This window comes from Choloepus didactylus, chromosome 9 (genome assembly GCF_015220235.1).
Source record: "Choloepus didactylus isolate mChoDid1 chromosome 9, mChoDid1.pri, whole genome shotgun sequence".
Taxonomy (NCBI): Eukaryota; Metazoa; Chordata; class Mammalia; order Pilosa; family Megalonychidae; genus Choloepus; species Choloepus didactylus.
Window position 1 is genome coordinate 44079503 of NC_051315.1, and position 21753 is coordinate 44101255.

The window sequence follows — 21753 nt, forward strand, 5'->3', positions numbered from 1 at the left end:
TGTTTGCAGATGATATGAGCTTACATCTGGAAAACCCTGAGAAATCGACGATACAGCTACTAGAGCTAATAAACAAATTTAGCAAAGTAGCTGTATACAAGATTAATGCACATAAGTCAGTAATGTTTCTATATGCTAGAAATGAACAAACTGAAGAAACACTCAAGAAAAAGATACCATTTTCAACAGCAACTAAAAAAATCAAGTACCTAGGAATAAACTTAACCAAAGATGTAAAAGACCTATACAAAGAAAACTACATAACTCTACTAAAAGAAATAGAAGGGGACCTTAAAAGATGGAAAAATATTCCATGTTCATGGATAGGAAGGCTAAATGTCATTAAGATGTCAATTCTACCCAAACTCATCTACAGATTCAATGCAATCCCAATCAAAATTCCAACAACCTACTTTGCAGACTTGGAAAAGCTAGTGATCAAATTTATTTGGAAAGGGAAGATGCCTCGAATTGCTAAAGACACTCTAAAAAAGAAAAACGAAGTGGGAGGACTTACACTCCCTGACTTTGAAGCTTATTATAAAGCCACAGTTGCCAAAACAGCATGGTACTGGCACAAAGATAGACATATAGATCAATGGAATCGAATTGAGAATTCAGACATAGACCCTCAGATCTATGGCCGACTGATCTTTGATAAGGCCCCCAAAGTCACTGAACTGAGCCATAATGGTTTTTTCAACAAATGGGGCTCGGAGAGTTGGATATCCATATCCAAAAGAATGAAAGAGGACCCCTACCTCACCCCCTACACAAAAATTAACTCAAAATGGACCAAAGATCTCAATATAAAAGAAAGTACCATAAAACTCCTAGAAGATAATGTAGGAAAACATCTTCAAGACCTTGTATTAGGCGGCCACTTCCTAGACTTTACACCAAAAGCACAAGCAACAAAAGAGAAAACAGATAAATGGGAACTCCTCAAGCTTAGAAGTTTCTGCACCTCAAAGGAATTTCTCAAAAAGGTAAAGAGGCAGCCAACTCAATGGGAAAAAATTTTTGGAAACCATGTATCTGACAAAAGACTGATATCTTGCATATACAAAGAAATCCTACAACTCAATGACAATAGTACAGACAGCCCAATTATAAAATGGGCAAAAGATATGAAAAGACAGTTCTCTGAAGAGGAAATACAAATGGCCAAGAAACACATGAAAAAATGTTCAGCTTCACTAGCTATTAGAGAGATGCAAATTAAAACCACAATGAGATACCATCTAACACCAGTTAGAATGGCTGCCATTAAACAAACAGGAAACTACAAATGCTGGAGGGGATGTGGAGAAATTGGAACTCTTATTCACTGTTGGTGGGACTGTATAATGGTTCAGCCACTCTGGAAGTCAGTCTGGCAGTTCCTTAGAAAACTAGATATAGAGCTACCATTCGATCCGGCGATTGCACTTCTCGGTATATACCCGAAGATCGGAAAGCAGTGACACGAACAGATATCTGCACGCCAATGTTCATAGCAGCATTATTCACAATTGCCAAGAGATGGAAACAACCCAAATGTCCTTCAACAGATGAGTGGATAAATAAAATGTGGTATATACACACGATGGAATACTACGCATCAGTAAGAAGGAACGATCTCGTGAAACATATGACAACATGGATGAACCTTGAAGACATAATGCTGAGTGAAATAAGCCAGGCACAAAAAGAGAAATATTATATGCTACCACTAATGTGAACTTTGAAAAATGTAAAACAAATGGTTTATAATGTAGAATGTAGGGGAACTAGCAGTAGAGAGTAATTAAGGAAGGGGGAACAATAATCCAAGAAGAACAGATAAGCTTTTTAACGTTCTGGGGATGCCCAGAAATGACTATGGTCTGTTAATTTCTGATGGATATAGTAGGAACAAGTTCACAGAAAGGTTGCTATATTATGTAACTTTCTTGGGGTAAAGTAGGAACATGTTGGAAGTTAAGCAGTTATCTTAGGTTAGTTGTCTTTTTCTTACTCCCTTGTTATGGTCTCTTTGAAATGTTCTTTTATTGTATGTTTGTTTTCTTTTTAACTTTTTTTTTCATACAGTTGATTTAAAAAAGAAGGGAAACTTAAAAAAAAAAAAAGAAAGAAAGAAAAACAAGGAAAAAAAAATGATGTAGTGCCCCCTTGAGGAGCCTGTGGAGAATGCAGGGGTATTCGCCTACCCCACCTCCATGGTTGCTAACATGACCACAGACATAGGGGACTGGTGGTTTGATGGGTTGAGCCCTCTACCATAAGTTTTACCCTTGGGAAGATGGTTGCTGCAAAGGAGAGGCTAGGCCTCCCTATATTTGTGCCTAAGAGTCTCCTCCTGAATGCCTCTTTGTTGCTCAGATGTGGCCCTCTCTCTCTGGCTAAGCCAACTTGAAAGGTGAAATCACTGCCGTCCCCCCTACGTGGGATCAGACACCCAGGGGAGTGAATCTCCCTGGCAACGTGGAATATGACTCCCGGGGAGGAATGTAGACCCGGCATCGTGGGACGGAGAACATCTTCTTGACCAAAAGGGGGATGTGAAAGGAAATGAAATAAGCTTCAGTGGCAGAGAGATTCCAAAACGAGCCGAGAGGTCACTCTGGTGGGCACTCTTACGCACACTTTAGACAACCCTTTTTAGGTTCTAAAGAATTGGGGTGGCTGGTGGTGGATGCCTGAAACTATCAAACTACAACCCAGAACCCATGAATCTCGAAGACAGATGTATAAAAATGTAGCTTATGAGGGGTGACAATGGGATTGGGAAAGCCATAAGGACCACACTCCACTTTGTCTAGTTTATGGATGGATGAGTAGAAAAATAGGGGAAGGAAACAAACAGACAAAGGTACCCAGTGTTCTTTTTTACTTCAATTGCTCTTTTTCACTCTAATTATTATTCTTGTTATTTTTGTGTGTGTGCTAATGAAGGTGTCAGGGACTGATTTAGGTAATGAATGTACAACTATGTAATGGTACTGTAAACAATCGAAAGTACAATTTGTTTTGTATGACTGCGTGGTATGTGAATATATCTCAATAAAATGATTAAAAAAAAAAAAAAAAAAAAAGAAATAGAAGGGGACCTTAAAAGATGGAAAAATATTCCATGTTCTTGGATAGGAAGGCTAAATGTCACTAAGATGTCAATTATACCCAAACTCATCTACAGATTCAATGCAATCCCAATCAAAATTCCAACAACCTACTTTGCAGACTTAGAAAAGCTAGTTATCAAATTTATTTGGAAAGGGAAGATGCCTCGAATTGCTAAAGACACTCTAAAAAAGAAAAACGAAGTGGGAGGACTTACACTCCCTGACTTTGAAGCTTATTATAAAGCCACAGTTGTCAAAACAGTATGGTACTGGCACAAAGATAGACATATTGATCAATGGAATCGAATTGAGAATTTGGAGATAGACCCCCAGATCTGTGGCCGACTGATCTTTGATAAGGCCCCCAAAGTCACTGAACTGGGACATAGTCTTTTCAACAAATGGGGCTGGGAGAGTTGGATATCCATATCCGAAAGAATGAAAGAGGACCCCTACCTCACCGCCTACACAAAAATTAACTCAAAATGGACCAAAGATCTCAATATAAAAGAAAGTACCATAAAACTCCTAGAAGATAATGTAGGAAAACATCTTCAAGACCTTGTATTAGGCGGCCACCTCCTAGACTTTACACCCAAAGCACAAGCAACAAAAGAAAAAATAGATAAATGGGAACGTCTCAAGCTTAGAAGAAATAGGTCTAACTTCAAGCCTATAGTGAAACTTTACTAAGTCGTATTTCTATGAAGTTTAACTTTTCGTATATTGAACAGGATATATTTTTAAATCATCAAAATTTTTTAAAATTTATTAAACATTTTATTTATGTTTTCTTAGTTCTTCTCTCATCACTTCTATTCAACATTTTATTGAGGGCTTGGTAAATCAAGCTAAAAAAAAAGATACCCATATTGGAAAAGAAGCAAAACTGTCTTTATTAACAGACTATATGGTTGTCTACATAAAAACCCAAGGAATCTGTCAAAAAAGCTACTAGAGCTAATGAATGAGTTTAGCAATGTTGTAAACTAAAAGGTCAATATAAAAAAATTAGGGGTATTCCTATATACTAGCAACGCACAAATCGGATATTTTATGCAACTAGGTAAAATATATAGGGTTAAATTCAACAAGGCTCAGGAAACACCTACACACTAAAAACTACAAAACATTGCTGAAAGACATGGTAGAAGACCTAGAGAAATTGATCTATAGATCTTAAAGCAATCTCAATCAAAATTTAAGCAAACTTTCTGGTAGAAATTGCAAGATGATTCTAAAATTCACAAAGTGCAAAGGACCTAGAACAACTAAAATAATCTTGAAAAAAGAATAAATTTGGAGGACTTACACTGCCCTATTTCAACAATAAAATTACAGTAATCAGGACCTGGTGGTCTTGGCAAAAAGATAGACATTTAGGCCAACAGAATATAACAGAGAGTGTCGAAATAGAATTACACACATATGATAAACAGACTTTTTATAATAGTGCCAAAGAAATTCAACATGGAAAATAAATAGTTTTTTCAAAACATAAAAAAAGAAAGAAAAAAAGAAAATAACCTTTACCCTTACCAAACACCATACTTAAAAAGTAACTTGAAATAGATCATACATCTCAATGTAAAGCTAAAACTATAACACTCCCAGAAGAACAGAGAAGAAAATCTTTGTTACTATAGATTAATTAAAGAATTCTTAAACAATTCTACAAAAGCTGAAACCATAAAAGAAAAAAAGGATGCATGGATGTCATCAAAATGAAAAATTTTATTCTCTCTCTAGAAAAAGAATACTTAATTTCAGAATATACAAAGCATTCTTACAACTCAGTAATAGGAAGAATAACAACTTCATTTTAAAGATGGGCAAAAGATATGAATAGATACTTCTCCAATGAATTGCAAATAAAGCACATGAAAAAAGGCTACATCGTTATTTATTAGGAAAATGCAAATTAATATCACAATGAAACACCCTTACATACATACTTGAATGGTTAAAATTAAAAAGATGGGCCATAACAAGAGCTGTTGAGAATGTGGATCAACAGGAACTCTAATACATTGCTTGTGGGAATGCAAAATGGTAAGCCACTTTGGGGGACAGTTTGGCAACTTCTTATGAAGTTGAGCATACATTTACTATATGATTCAGCAGTCCCACCCAAGAGAAATGAAAGCATGTGTTCAAGCAAAGGCTTGAACTGAAATATTCATCACAGCCTTATGCAAAACAGACAAAAACTAGAATATTTATCAACTGGTGAATGAATGAACTATTTGTTGGACATCTGTATAATAGAACACAACTTAATAAAAGAAACAAACTACGGATACACACAATAGCATAGATAAACTCCAAAATCACTATGCTAAATGAAAACTATTCAGACACAGAAGGCTACAATATTTTATGATTCTGTGTACATGAAATTCTAGAATGGGTAAAGGTATAATGATAGAAATCAGATCAATGGTTGCCAAATATTGTTGGTCAGGGAAGAACTGCCTACAAAGAAGCACCAGGGAACTTCTTGGGCTGATGGAAATATTCTATGTCATGATTGTAGTGGGAATTGTGCAACCATAAACATTTTCAAAATTCATTGAACTATAAAATTAAATTTTGTGAATTTTCTTTTATATAAATTATACCCCAATAAAGCTGATAAAAAAACTTATCTGCATTTTCCTTGTCTCTGTGCCCTTTTTCACCTTCCTTTATCACCTCCAACCAAGAAAAAGGATACTTAATCTGTGATCCTTTGAAACGCTGATAATTTTAGAAAATGTAAAATATTTGGATGTTTCACATTTGATTTGACTAATTTTGACTCTCTGAAAAAATAGTTCAAGTTCCAGAAACTAAATTTCCTTGGGATACAAGCACTTGCCATTGCAAGGAGTATTTTTACTTGTTGAAATAAATGAGACATGTTGCTAGAATTCAGAACCAAAGAATTAAACAAGAGAGAATGACATATGGTCAGACTCTTCTCTCCTTATGGCCCTTGTGATTATGTCAACCAGAGTACAGAAAACTGAACTGCAGTAGTCCTCATTCTTGACACCACGTGCAGTCTCTGAGTCAATTAGGAGATTACCAAAAATCCTTGAGTCTGTGCTTTTCCCTCTCCCCACCTCTCTTCATATACATATATATTCTTTAACAAACCATACAGTGTTTCATATTTGAATTCCATTTTTACTTTTTACAGTTAAGAAAGTTTACATTTAAAAGTGAATCAACTAAAATCCTGATTCTAAAATTAAAATTAAAATGATTTTGAGATGGGAATTTATTCAGTTAACTCTTTTATTCCCACTGTTTTGGCAGACTATGAAGAAAAACAGTATTTGTATGGCATTTATAATTTTACTAGAGCCAAGAAAAGTGAACAATTTTCTGACAAGAACTCCATCCTTATGCCTCAACAAAAGAGAGTTAAATAAATCTCAGATCTTAATCTGAAATCTAAGATGATTAAGCCAAGAAAATCACATTTGGCATTTTAACACGTTCTAGCTTTACTTCTTTTCCCACTTTCATTGTGTAATATAGCCTTTAACTTCATGAAATTTTCTTTCTTGGCATTTTCTTTATTACCTTGGGAAGCCAAGTGTTCAGCTGCAACAGAAAGGTTTGGGAGACACAAAGGTGTATTTTGATTCTCTTCCTACCCTAGGCACTAACTTGAACAATTCTCTACACAGTTTTCTTGACGATAACAGGATTCAAATAACCATAACAGCCAATTTTCACAGGGTGAAGACAGATCTTCGAAACATTATAACCACAATATTATCAACACAATATAAATCCAACAATATTACCTATATTTGTATGCATACAAGAAAATTCAGACAGGTTTTATCTATTTTCTATTTTCTTATTTCTATAATGGACAAAACTTTGTTTTCTGGAATTTTCTAGATTTTAAATTTAAGAAGAAAAGAGTGTAAAAGCCTCACTTTTGACTGCTGGATATTTTTTATTTGTGCATACTAAACTAGTTTGTGGAAGTTCTATAAACGTCTCCAAACAAACTATTTTGTTTCATACTTTACTTTAAAACTAAAGAAAAGTGAACTAAAGGAAAGTGATGACAGAGTCAGAATCAAAACACTGAGAATCACTGGATCTTTTTAACTGCATAGAATCCTGTGTCATAATTTCTAATATGCTTTTGAAATCAAACAAAATGTCGCATCAAAAAAAAAAAAAAAACTCAAGCAAAAAAAAAAAAGAATATTTGCAGTCTTATTTTCATTAAAACTAGCAACTTTAGGCTTTTTCCCCTGCATTCATGAAAGAAGAAATTCCATATTTTCTGGAACTGTTTTAATACTACTTAGTAATAAGCTACAAACACTTTTAGCTTGTAGAAAAGCTGGTCTCACAGTGCAAACAATACTTCTTGGTTTGAGAAGAGGGGGAGCTAAAGGCCAAAGGCTAAATTCCACTTGTTGCATACTGCATATTTTTGTGGGCACAATCAATGCCAGAATGGACAGCAGCCTTTATACCAGCAGACTAGCTTGTTGCTAAACAGATCAACTGCCCTTAGACATGATAGAAAAATCGGTTTGAAAAAGTAAGTATATTGATAAGTTGTGAGAAATTGAGCCATCCTTTTTTTTGTTTGTTTGTTAGAGTTAAGATTTCTGCAGTCTCTTCATGAAAATCTGCTTTGTGAGGTTTTGTCTTTGTTTTATTCAGTGTAGGAAGAGAAGGAGGGTGTGAGGAAGAAACAGCCCGTGAAAGAGTTTGTTTATAACATTTTTGTTTTTCTTATTGTTTGGAAGAATTTTGAAGCCATTATGGAAAAGGCCAAAAATATGGAGAAAGGATACTTATGAAGACAATGGCTTTAAGAATGTTTTTGGAATATGGGTAAAAAAATTAAAAAGCCAGACATAAAGAAAGTCTCCCCAAATCCAGTTCTCCTGTCTAAATAGATTCTGGCAGAAGTTACATTCAAAAACACTCATGGAAACATTTGGGATATTTTTAAATCTCTCTCGAGAGAGGGTTGTTTTGGCAAATGCAGGCCCAGTAGTGAAGAAAATGAAGGAATCAGTAAGATGTCCCAAGTCAAAAGAACAATCTTGTAGTATACCTGCCCTAGGGACATATCTTTTATATACTGACTAGTGGAAATAAAACTTCAACTGCAAAGGAGAACTACAGAACATGGTAAAATATATATTGATTTGATTTCCAGAAAGTTTTAATTGTTCTACTCAATAGACATGAATGACATTTAGCTGTCAAGGTAAAATACGTGGGGCAGAGATTAGACACAAGTCATTACTTTGAATGTGTAAAATTCAAAGGACACTGGGCAAAATAGTTTTCTTCTTTAGGTATGGATTATTCACATTCTGTTTTTTTCTGCAATGGTTCAAAGCAATAAATGTTACAAATGCAAAACGAGGTTTAACAAAACTAACCAATATTGAATAATCCATTTCAAATATGTACCCACAGATGTTCATTTCAGCTATAACTTGGGAGTCATTATTTACCCAACAAAAATGTTGAGGACTCATAGCAAAAAATTTTATGAGCGAGGAGATTGGGGTTCAAAAGCTATTCTTGTCATTATTTGTGAGATTCTGGACAAATCACTTTGCAATTCTAGGACTTCGCTTTCCCAACATTAAAATGAGGGCTACTTGATCTGCAAGGACTGACTCTGTTACCATCCTATAGACAGTGTGAGCCAGTTAGAGCTTTCTATTTATTATCCAAATCAAGCTTTATGCATTACTAATCTTGCTGATCTATTCTATATCAACTCTCTCTGTCCCATCAAATATGGTTAACCTGAGAGGCTAATTTAACACAAAGTGTCAAAGGACAATGATAGATTTTTATTGTGTTCCATCTTTTAGACAACACCTTTTTTTTCTTTTTAACAGAGGCCTTAAGCCCAAAGAATATTGAGAAATTTCAGGAACTTAGCTAGTCTAGAGAGAAAAGTAATAGTTTGAAACAAGAAGGCCCCTGATTCCTATTCAAATCAGCCCCACAGAAGTAGCTGCCTACTTAGTATTGTGGTTTTCCCTGCTCTACATTACATTTTCATTTCAAATAGTGTGTAAGAAAAGAAAAGTCATTATCTAGCTCTTAAAAGACAATTTCATCAGTTCAGTGTGAGAATTAACAACACAATCTATGGAAGCATACAAAGTATATACACATACATTATTTAATTTCAGGCTTATTCTATGCATTAAACTTAGCATTTCAATACCAAAATCATTATTTTGCTTCTTAAATCTGTTTGTGCTGCTCTCCACTACCCACTCACCCATGTTTCTGTATCTTAAATGTATGACTATCTCAACCCAGTTAGAAACTGACTCCTCCTTCACCTTATTGGTTGTTAAATTCAGTTTATTTTTCCTCAATATGTGTTTTAAATTCTGTTTCTCTTCCCTCCTTCTAAACACTTTCCATTTCCATTGTGTTTTTCCAAACAGACACATGATCTTTATGAAATGATAACTGATTGCTAATGAACTGAATAGTGGGACTAAGTGTGTGTGTGTGTGTGTGTGTGTGTGTGTGTGTGTGTGTGTCTTAGTGGTGGGTGAAGTGCTGGGGGAGGGGGCGCAGAAAAAGATGCGTCATATCAGAACCACAGGAGCTTTTGCAAAACATATTTTTTCCAGGAAGCTCTTTTCTCCACTTCTAAGTTTCATTTCCAAACGTTTCCAAGTTAGTGGTGATAGTCAACTGCTTCCTCCTCATTTGCCAAACTGCAATGTCACCCTGTGTTCTAAAATCATTGACATACAGAATAAGTTCATCATTCTTTTGTCTGATATTCATTCCAGACACTAACCACGATTTACCCTTTTAAACTAAGCAAGTCTAATAACCAACATGCATACTCCGTATTTCAACTATCCTAGGCTATTCAGAAGTATTAAATATTATCCTTGAACACTGGTCTCAAAATTATTGGTATCAGGACTGCTTTACACTTTCACATTATTGAGGAATCCAAAGAATATTTGTTTATGTGGGTCATATCTATTGATAGTTACCACACATAAATTTTTACCAAATATAAATTTCTTACAACACAAGACCACACAACCATACATTCTGCCAGCCTTCAGAGTGATGATCCTATTATACATCATGATGCCTCCAGAAAACTCCATTGCACTCAGGAGAGAATGAGAATGCAAACAGCAAATGATATCCTAGCATCACTATAAAAAGAATTTGACTTGCAGACCACCTGAAAGAGTATCAGGGATCTCCTTGGGTTCACAGACTATATTTTGTGAAACATTACCCAATGTATTCATAATTGCTAAATATCAGACTTAAAACTTTTTCATCCGAAATCACATCACCTCCAATTTTACTTCTCCAGATAGGGGCTAACTCAAATGTCAATTTCTCTATGAAGTGTTTATTGACTATTTAATAACAGTGGGGGTAGTGACAGAAATGTTAGTGGAATCTAGATTAGAATAGTAATATTAAATAACAATTTATAATAAAATAAGTAATCATATGTTTATATTAAACATATTAGAATAACAAATATTAAAGATAGAGTGAAAGAGCTGACTGATGGGTTGTGAAAGAAATAGAGTGTCAAAGATGACAAAAGGTTTGTCCCAAGCAGCTAGCAGCATGGTGCTTCCACTGACAGAGATGGCTTAGACTATAAGGGAAGTAGATTTAGAGCAAGAAGAATAAAGATAAGGAACTCAGTTATTAGTGTCTCAAGAGTGAGATGCCTAATGAAAATATTGAGTACTTAGTTGGGTATATTAGTCTGTAGTTTAAGGGAGACCAAATGCCCAAGAGATATAAATTTGGGAGTAACCGACATATGAGACTCTTTGAGATTACCAAGGGAGTGAATACAAATGGAAAAAAAGAGACCCAAATCTGAGCCTTAGAACATTCCAGCAATTAGAGATTAAGGAGGTGAGATGGAACCAGCAAATCAAACTGAGAAGGAGAGGCCCTAGAGGGAGGAGAAAACCACACAATGTTTGCATACCAAGGAGAGGAGAGGTATCAGAACTGTGTCAAATGTTGCTATTAGGTCCAGGGATATGCTATATGATTATGCAGAAATGTAGATCAAACAGTTTCAGAAGACACTGTCCACATGGACTACTTTGGTGTCCCCTGAACTACCATTACCAGATACTGGCATCTTACTGGGCTCTAGTAGGATACAAGCCAAGAATTGACAATTGGTGACCCTGAAAATAGTGGTTTCAGTGTAGTTGAGGGTAAAATTTTGATTGAAGTAGTTCAAGAGAAAACAGAAGAGAATAAACTGGAGACAGTAAATATGGACAATTCTTTCAAGGAATTTTGGTGTCAACAGGAGCAAAAATAGGGTGGTAGCTGGAAGGATATGTGAGGTCAAGTGAAGGGTTTTTGAAAGATGTTTTTGTTTTGTGCTGGTGGGAATATTCCTATAGAAAGGGAAAAACTGATAACGTTGGAGAGAAAAAAAAGATGGAGATTTACAGGTGAAATGCCCTTGAGTAGGTAAAAGGATTGGAAGGTTTAGCTTTGGATAGGCACTATCTTAGTTTTGTCTTAGCCACTATGGCAAATACTGAAGTGTTGGATTAAACAACAGGAATTTACTGGCTCAAGGTTTCAGAGGCCAGAGTCCAAATCAAGGTGTTGGGTAGAAGGTTCTCTTCCTCCCTGGGTCAGCAGTGTTCTGATTGGCCAGCACTCCTTGGGTTCCTTGGTTTTCCTGTCACATCATGGTGTCCTCTCCTTTCTCTACTGGGTTCCCTTGACTTTCAGCTTCTGGATCCTCCTTGCAGCTTTCTCTGACTCTGGCTTCAGTTTCATTCTCTTTATAAGGCCTGAAGTAATTCAGATTACTCATTCAGTTGAGCCTTAACTTAACTTAAAATAACATCTCAAGAGATCTATTAACAATGGATTCACACCCACAGGAATGTGGATTAAGATTAAGAACCTGTCTAAATTGGGGTATATAATTCATTCTACCACAAGAGCATGGACAGTTCTTCCTTAATTTTAATTGCAGGAGAATAGGTAGAGTATATGGGCAGAAAAGAAAGTAAGTGGCTAGATGCAGTGGTAGGATTTTGAGAATGTCCTGTTCTGATTGCTACATTTTTCTCAAAAAAAAAAAAAAAAAAAAAAAAAAATTAGGATTATCCACAGCAAAGAATGAAGATCAAGAGGAGGTATAGGGAATTCAACGTGAGTAGAGAATGTGGTAATCATCTAGAAAGGTGGGAGACTGAATGGATAATATAAATGTGGAATACTTGGACAGCACTAAAGAGCTACTTAAATTTAGGAGTTATAAAGTGAAAGTGAGAACTTGATGAGAATACTTGCAGGGATACTTAATTTGGGATCTGCCCCCAAGGAGACTGTTGTTAGAACAAAATTCAATATAATTGATTTTTTTTGGTAATCCTATGTATTATAATCATAAGTATTTCTATGCTTATGTTGTATACATTTAAAAACATTTTTCTGAGGAGTACAAAAAATTTATCAGATTGACAAAGTAGCTCATGGCACAAAAGCAAAAAGGTAAGAAACTTTGAATTCTAGGGAATAGCCATAAAATTAGAGGCTGGGGGTAGGTTGGACAAGAACATTGAGGAAAATTTTTCTGATTGTCCTCTCTTATTGATGCATGATTTCTGCAACTCTCCAGGGCTGTACTATTCTGAACAAACCTGAATCAATGTTTGTTGAATAAATGATCATACTCATTCCAAAACCTGAGCCATCCACTTTCAGAGTTAGAGCCTTAATTACTTTTCAATTTATTCTATAAATTTGGGTCTATGTAGACTTTTTAAAAATCCACTTCTGAGTCAATTTCTTCTTTTATACTTATTCATTTATTTATATTTTATATCATCCATTTCATCCAGATTATTAAATCTATTGCTGTAAAGTTGGGTATAGTATTCTCATAAAAATTTCAAAATCTACCCCATATCTATAATTTTACCCTTTTCTATTCCTAATATTTATTTACACATTTTCTTTATTTTTCTAATTAATTAGACTTGCTATGTGTTTGTTTTAATTTAATCTTTTAAAGAATAATCTCTAGAACTTAATAATGCAGTCTAGTTATTTTTCTCCCTACCTTATCAAACGTAGATTAGAGTCAATGCCAACTTCAACCATTTGCCAATGAGGTGACCTTAGGCAACTTACTTAAGCTCCTTGCTTCAGCTTCTCATCTTTAAAATGGGGATTATAATTGTCTATGTCAGAGGTGTTTTGAGGTTTTAATGAATTTATACATGTAAAGAGCTTAAAAATGTGGCTGACACATAGTAAGCAGTTAGTAAACATTATCTTCATGGTCATTATTTTCTGTCTTTTCTTACGTGGAATACAAAAGATATCTTCTACTTCTCTTGTTGTCTAATAAGTGAGTTATGGCTATAAATCATGTTTCCTGAGTTTTGCTTTGGTTTTAACTCACAGTTGTTGATATGTACAAGTACTCTGGCATTCATTTCAAAATTATTTGCAATCTCAATTAGGTTTTCATGTTTACACACAAATGTTACATAGAAGAGTGTTTTAAAATGTCCCATTGGATAGATTATTAGAGCCATGGGGCATCCTTTTGAGGTTCATTTCTAATTTTATCATTCAATGACCAAATAATATAGCTTGTTCTATTTCTGCATATCAGAATTTTCTGGAAATTTTTTTGAATAGTGCTCATGTTTTTTAATCAACAATCTCTGTGAATAATCCATTGATATTTGAAAATAATAGACTTCTTCTGTTCGTTTGTTACAAAACTGTACATACATGTGTGTGTGTGTATGTATATATATATATATACACATGCACACATATACAATATAAACACTATTATTTAAATACATTCCATTGTAATTTATTTTAGTTGCTGACTTGTTTTGTCTGAGAAAGAAAGAAATAATCTACTAATTGTACATATTCTTAATAGAGTGCCTCATTGTTTTATGCAATATGACTCTGCCTCACTTAATGCTTTTTTATTTCCTTTTTTTGGTCAGAAATTAATTTATATTATGTAAGATAAATATTTTTCATTCTTCTACATTTACTTCTTTATATAATTTTTTTTTCTTTAGAATACTTATAAATAGTGCATAGCAGGATTTTTTTTAATACAAATCAAGAGTCTCTGTGTTTAAAAGGATAGCTTAATCCATTAATATTTAACATGATTTACTGGTCTCTGTGAGGTTATTCCTGCTATATTTTTTCAGGTGTTCCACTTAACCTACTTTTTTACTGTTATTATATTTTCTTCCCTTTCTTGACATTTGGTGGATTGTTCAAATTTTCTTTGTCCATTTTTCCTTTATTTATCTAGGGTTTTGGAAGTTATACATCCATTTCTGTTCTCCTGTTAAATTTTTAAACAGTGTATTTAAACTTTAAAAAAGGATTTCCAAGAGTTAATCCATATCCATATTCTTTTCCTCATTGAGACCAAAATAAATAGATAATAATATTTTACATATCCCTCTCCCCAAATCATCCCCTCTGCCCTGTGATTCCTGTGTTTGAACTCACAAAGGCGAGAGTTTTCTTTTTTTTTTTCAATTTTCAGACCCAATTCTTCTGACTTTTGACATCTTTGACCCTTTACTAAGGCATTTAGTATCTTATTTTGATTGAACATGGGATAGGATTTATAACCAGATATGGGCCTACTCCATACTGTCAGCATTTTATTAACATATACAAAATAAAGTTATGGTAAATCTTAGGTACTTTTGTTACAGAAATATAGACATAGATAATAATATAAGCAAATAGATCAGAAAGAGGCAAAAGAGGAATTTGAATCATGTAGGAAAATGGATTATTTGATAAATGACCATGTGATAACTGGCCACCTACTTGGAAAACATAAAGTTCAATCTCATGCACACATACAAGATACCCAAAAGTATATTTCATAAAAATTAGATTTTCTCAAAATTATATTAGGCTAAAAATAGATTTAAAAATATGATACATGAGGGGAAAATGGGAAATATTTAATAGACTCTACATGGAAAAAGCTCTCCTACTAAATTATTAACTCTAAGCCCCATAAAGGAAACATTTAATTGATTTAGCCAATTAATGCTTCTTTCTATATTTTAAAAGTTTCTTATGGTCAAAGATAAAAAACAAAACAAGGCACAGACTAGGAAAAACATTTTCAACATTGTGAATAGTCAGAAAATATTCCTAGCTCCTATAAGATAAACAGAAAAAACAATGAACTGGAAAATTGAGAAAAGAATGAGAAAGAAACTCAAAAGAAATACAAATAGCCAATAAATGCATAGAAATATTTTCAACTTCACCATGAATCAGGCTAAGGCAATTTAAAAATAAGATTTTATGTTCCACCAAAAATGAGAAAAAAAGTTAAAAGAAATATTAATATCCAGTTTTAGTAAATGTGGGTAAAATGGGAAAGTTCCTGCACCATTGGTAAAGCTTTTTTTGGAAAGACATTTTTAAAATGACACAGCTATTCTACCTCTAGGAATGTACTTTAGAGAAATGCAAAATGTGTGAACAGAAAAGACTATGCAAAGATATTCATTATAGTATTGATTGCTTGTTAAAAAAAAAATGTTAAACCATTTCAGTGTCCCTCACTATGGAATGGTTAATTAAATTATGATTAATTCATACAATTCAGTACCTTTCAGCTGTTTTAAAAGTATAAGTTAGAATTAAATATACACATGTATAAGTATTTCTAAAACATATGAGCAAAAATCAGTATGCATAAATATATATTAAACATTTATATTCCCTTTGTGTAAAGAAGACAGAGAAAGAGAGATTGAGGGGGCAGGGAGGGAGGGAAAGTAGGAAGGAAGGTAAGAAAGGAAGGGAGGAAGGGAACATATTCACACAGGAAAATTTGTTGAACCCCAACTGTTCTAGATTGCTAATGCTGCCAGCATGCAAAACACCAAAGATGGATTGGCTTTTATAAAAGGGAGTTTATTTGGTTACACAGTTACAGTCTTAAGGCCATAAAGTGTCCAAGGTAACACATCAGCAATCGGGTACCTTCACTGGAGGATGGCCAATGGTGTCCGGAAAACCTCTGTTAGCTGGGAAGGCACGTGGCTGGCATCTGCTCCAAAGTTCTGGTTTCAAAACAGCTTTCTCCGAGGACGTTCCTCTCTAGGCTGCAGTTCCTCAAAAACGTCACTCTTAATTTCACTTGGGGTATTTGTCCTCTCTTAACTTCTCCGGAGCAAGAGTCTGCTTTCAACGGCCGTCTTCAAACTGTCTCTCATCTGCAGCTCCTGTGCTTTCTTCAAAGTGTCCCTCTTGGCTGTAGCATCTTGCTCCTTCTGTCTGATCTTACATAGTGCTCCAGTAATTTAATTCAGACCCACCCTGAATGGGCGGAGCAACACCTCCATGGAAATTATCCAATCAGAGTCACCACCCACAGTTGGGTGGGGCGCATCTCCATGGAAACACTCAAAGAATTACAATCTAATTAACACTGATAGGTCCGTTCACACAAGATTACATCAAAGATAATGGCATTTGGGGGACATAATACATTCAAACTGGCATACCAACTATGCACCAATCTTTAGTTTATGAACAAGTCAGGGTATCTCTTCTTGAACCCTTCTTCTAGAAGTAGAGCAGACAAAAAAAAAAAATTAAACAAGCACATATACAAAAATTTATGAAAGACAGTACTATAAAGAAAATAATACAGGAATATCATAGAGAATGAAAGAGAAGCTGTGGCAAATAATAAACCCAGTGATCAAGGAAGATCACATTGAGAAAGTCACATTTGAGCTGAACCTCATGAAGAGAATTCCAAAGTCCTGAATCAGAAATGAGCTTAAAGGGCTTCACTAAGGAAAAGGAAGATAACTATGTCTGGACCATAATCAGCAAAGACAGACAAGTGTGAGATATGAGGTCAGAGATGTAGGCAGGGCCGTTGTGTGAGCCATAGCAAGGAATTTTCATTTTTTTTAAACTGTAACGAGATGATTATTGGAAAGTGTTCATCAGGTAACATTAAGTGATTTTTGTTTAAAAATGTCACTTTCACTACCAACAGAATCACCAGTTAAGAACATGTTACAGTAGTCAAAATGAGAGATAATGGTGGTATGTATTAGCTACAGAGATGGAGAAAGTTGAATGAATTCAGCATATACTTTGGTGGCAAAACAACAGGACCTACTGATATGGGAATGTGAGAAACTAAGAAAGCAAGACTCAGCGAATCTGAACTTGAGCAACTAGGACAGATGGCAGTACAATTTATTAAGATGGAAAGATAAGGGAAGGAGCAGGTATTGAGCATGTAGGAATCAAGAATTCTGATAAACATACTTGAGTTAATATTAATCATAAAACTAACATTTGTGTAGTACTTAACATGTTTTAAGAACTTGTCATATTCACATCCAAGTGACAGTTTAAAGAGGCAAGATCCTTGCTCATGAGGAGAGAGATCAGGGAGTTTATTTTCATATAGATAGCATTTAAAGCTATGGAACCAAATGAGACTACCCCAGTGTTCTGGTTATCTATTGATATAGAACAGCAACCAATTTATTATGGTCACAGATTCTGTGGTTCAATAATTCAGACAGGCACAGCAGAAGTGGCTTGTCTCTCCTCCATGATGTACAGGACCTAAGTTGGATAAGGCTGATGATGGAAACTGCCCAAAGACTCCTTTACTCATATATCAGGACATGGCCTGGTCAACTGGAGGGGATATGCTCAGGAACAGGGAATGGAAAGCCTATGTGTGTCATCTGCAAATGACTTGGGCTTCTCAGCAAAGTAACTGTGTTCAAAGAACATCCAAGAAAGCATTCTAAAAGAAACAGGGAGAAGCTGCCTCAGAATTCAGATGGTGTGAATTCTGCCATGCTCTGTTGCTAGAATCAGTCATAAATCCACCCAGATTCAAGGGGTGGGGAAATGGATCCCACCTATCCATGGAAGAGAGTGTGTCACAGAAATTGCAGACTTTATATTTTTTTAACTACTGTACCTTGAATGTACCAAGAAGTGACCCAGCACTGAGCATCAGAGTGCTCTAATATTAATATTCAGGGGAAAGGAGAAGCCATCAACAAGGACTGTACACATATATATGGACATAAACACAGAAAAATACCAGAAAATTACACTGTTAGTAGTCATTAGCAGTAAAGTCTGAGGAAGGGTAAAATTCAGGAAAAAAGCAAAGAAGGGAATTTTACTGATTGCTCTTGAAAACTTTTGTAGAGTTTGAACCTTTTTTTGAAGAAAAGGCAGTAATGTTTTACTTGAATAATTTTTTTAAGTTGGTACTCTACATATTGCTGGTTGATAGTAAAAATACTAATTTTTACTAATTCTGTCATGTTAAGAGTGTAAGTTAAAAAAAAGGATGCCAGCAGTTGCAAATAAAGTTCAGAAAATTTTGTAATAAATTTGAATGTTTTTATTTACTGAACATAAAACAAATGGATTTCAAATATTATTCACAACTTTGATACTTACCTGACTCGGGGATTTGAGACTAACTGAGAAGAGATAGAGATTATGCTACAGTTTGCCCAAAGTTTCCTTTATCAGTTAAGGCAGGATAACCATTCCCAGACACCCCATTTCTAAAATGAAGACTAGTGAGAAATTAAACAAGTTAATATTTTAAGCTGAGTTTAAAGAAGTTTATAACCATAAATAAAACTGAGTGAAGATAATTGACACTGTATGGGTTTCTAGTTCTAAAAGAGGGACACTTGTCATCTTGTCTCTCTCTCTGTGTGTGTGTGTGTGTGTGTGTGTGTGTGTGTGTGTGTGTGTGTGGTGTATATAAGAGCAATTTTTTCTAAAGAATCACGTGTCTTACCACAACTTGGGCTAGGAAGCCTATATTTGCATATAAAACCTACAGCAGCCCTTAAAATGTAATCAATGCTTCTCTAAAAGAACTAAATGTCCATTTACAATACACCAAACCTCTCCCAGAATAAAGCAGTCTTATTCGCCTACTCTTAAGGCCTTCACCACAGCGAGGGTTTTATTTGCTGTACAAAAAGAAGCATAAACACTTCACCACCATAGGCCAGTCTTGGGCAATGCCTAGTCAGAAGTACCCTGACCACAACTGTCCATTGACAAATGTTTTGAAAAAGTATTATTTTAATCTATGAAATCACTGGACAAAAGACAAATGATGCCCTTAAATACACACAACACCTCTGGAAATTTCTGGTCTAAATTTCACATCTGGAGTAGTTTGGGTCTAACAGAGAACCCTACCATGAAATGCCAGTATTTATTCATCAAGCACCCTTCTACTTTTAAAAGAAGACTCTGGGTTGGAAGAAGATGGTGACATAGAGAAGTGGAAGCTAGTTAGTTCCCCTGGAACAACTTATAAACAACCAGGAACAACTAGTAAATAATCTGGAATAACTGCTGGGGGACAAACATGACTGTCCACTCATCATACACAAACCTGGATTGGGAGGAATGTCCAAGATCACAGCATAAAATCCGTAAGTAAAAACTGCGGACCAAAGCCAAGAGCCCCTCCCCCATGGCAGTGAAAACTGCAAAGCCTCACTGTGCTAGAGAGCAGCACTCTCCGAACAAGCGAATATACCTCAGCCCAGCTCCAACTGAGGTTTTACTTAACAAATGTTGACTGCTCAATACAAGCTATGAATCCCCAACAAGCAGACAGAGGCTTTTGGTGATGACTGACCTTGGAGAGCGAAAGGACCTCTCCAGAAGGGAGGGGGAGGACAGAGGAAAAGGTGCTATCTCTGGCCAATGGATGAAACTGACGGTGGCTGTGGACTGGCCCTGAAGAGGCAGTTTATGTCCCTTTTTCAGCTCAGTGGAGGAAGCCTCAGCCATTTTCAGTTCCCAGCACTCTGACCCAGATGTGGGTGGAGATAGCAGAGTCAGAGAGACTATTCTAATGCAAATGATGTCTCCCCAGGCGGTAGGGGGTGTGTCTTTCCTAAGAGTAAAGAGGTGGTGCCAAGCTCTACTACCCACCTTCCATTCAGAACCAGACCCCAGAGGCTGGAGGAAAACAGCCACAGGCCACACCTCCTTACACCAGTCTGGAGTAACAGGCTGACAGGCTCCACCTGCTGGGCAGAAAAGCACAGTGGCTTGAGACCTCACAGAATGTACCAATCTTCAAAGACACACCCTCAGGGAGACCTGATACTATTGCCTCCTTCTGAAACCTGAGCCCATTCTGGTCTGGGAAAACCTGATTGGGGTAACCAAGGAAACCAGATGCCTGGACGACAGAAAATTAAAACCTACACTAAAAAAAATGAAGATATGGCCCAGCCAAAGCAATAAACTTACATTTCAACTGAGATACAGGAATTGAAACAACTAATGCTAAATCAATTCAAAAAATTTAGGGACGATATGGCAAAGGAGATGAAGCATATAATGAAAACACTGAACGTACATAAGGTAGAAATCGAAAGTTCAAGAAAACAACTGGTAGAAAATATGGAAATGAAAGGCACAACACAAGAGATGAAACACACAATGGAGACATACAACAGCAGATCTCAAGAGGCAGAAGAAAACACTCAGGAACTGGATAACAAGATACCTGAAAGCCTACACACAAAAGAACAGATAGAGAAAAGAATGGAAAAATATAAGCAATGTCTCCAGGAACTGAATGACAACACAAAATGCAAGAATGTATGTGTCATGGGCGTCCCAGAAGGAGAAGAGAAGGGAAAAGGGGCAGAAGCAATAATAGAGGAAATAATCAATGAAAATTTCCCATCTTTTATGAAAGACATAAAATTACAGATCCAAGCAGCACAGTGTACCCCAAACAGAAGAGATCTAAATAGGCCTATGCCAAGACACTTAATAATCAGATTATCAAACATCAGAGATAAAGAGAGAATCCTGAAAGCAGCAAGAGAAAAGCAATCTATCACATACAAAGGAAGCTTGATAAGACTATGTGCGTATTTCTCAATAGAAACCATGGAGGCAAGAAGGAAGTGGTGTGATATATTTAAGATACTGAAAGAGAAAAACCACCAACCAAGAATCCTATCTCTGGCAAAATTATCCTTCAAATATGAGGGAGAGTTTTCAATATTCTCTGACAAACGATGATAGAGTTTGTGAACAAGATACTAAAGGGAGCACTACAGACAGAAAGGAGAAGACAGGAGTGAGAGGTTGGAACACAATTTTGGGAGACAGCAGCACAGCAATGTAAGTACACTGAACAAAGATGACTGTGAGTATGGTTGAAAGACGAAGGTTAGGAGCATGTGGGACAACAGAACAAAAGAGCAAAGATAAAGACTGGGACTGTATAACTCAGTGAAACCTAGGGTGCTGAACAATTGTGATAAAAGGTACAAATATGTTTTTACATGATGGAGAACAAATGAATGTCAACATTGCAAGGTGTTAAAAATAGGGTGGGATTGGGGGAAAAATACAATCAATGCAAACTACAGACTATAATTAACAGAAACACTGTATTATGCTTCCTTTAATGTAACAAAGGAAATACACCAAAGCTAAATGCATATGGGGGGTGGGGCTTAGGGGAGGGATATGGGAGTCTTGGCATTGGTGATGTTGTCTC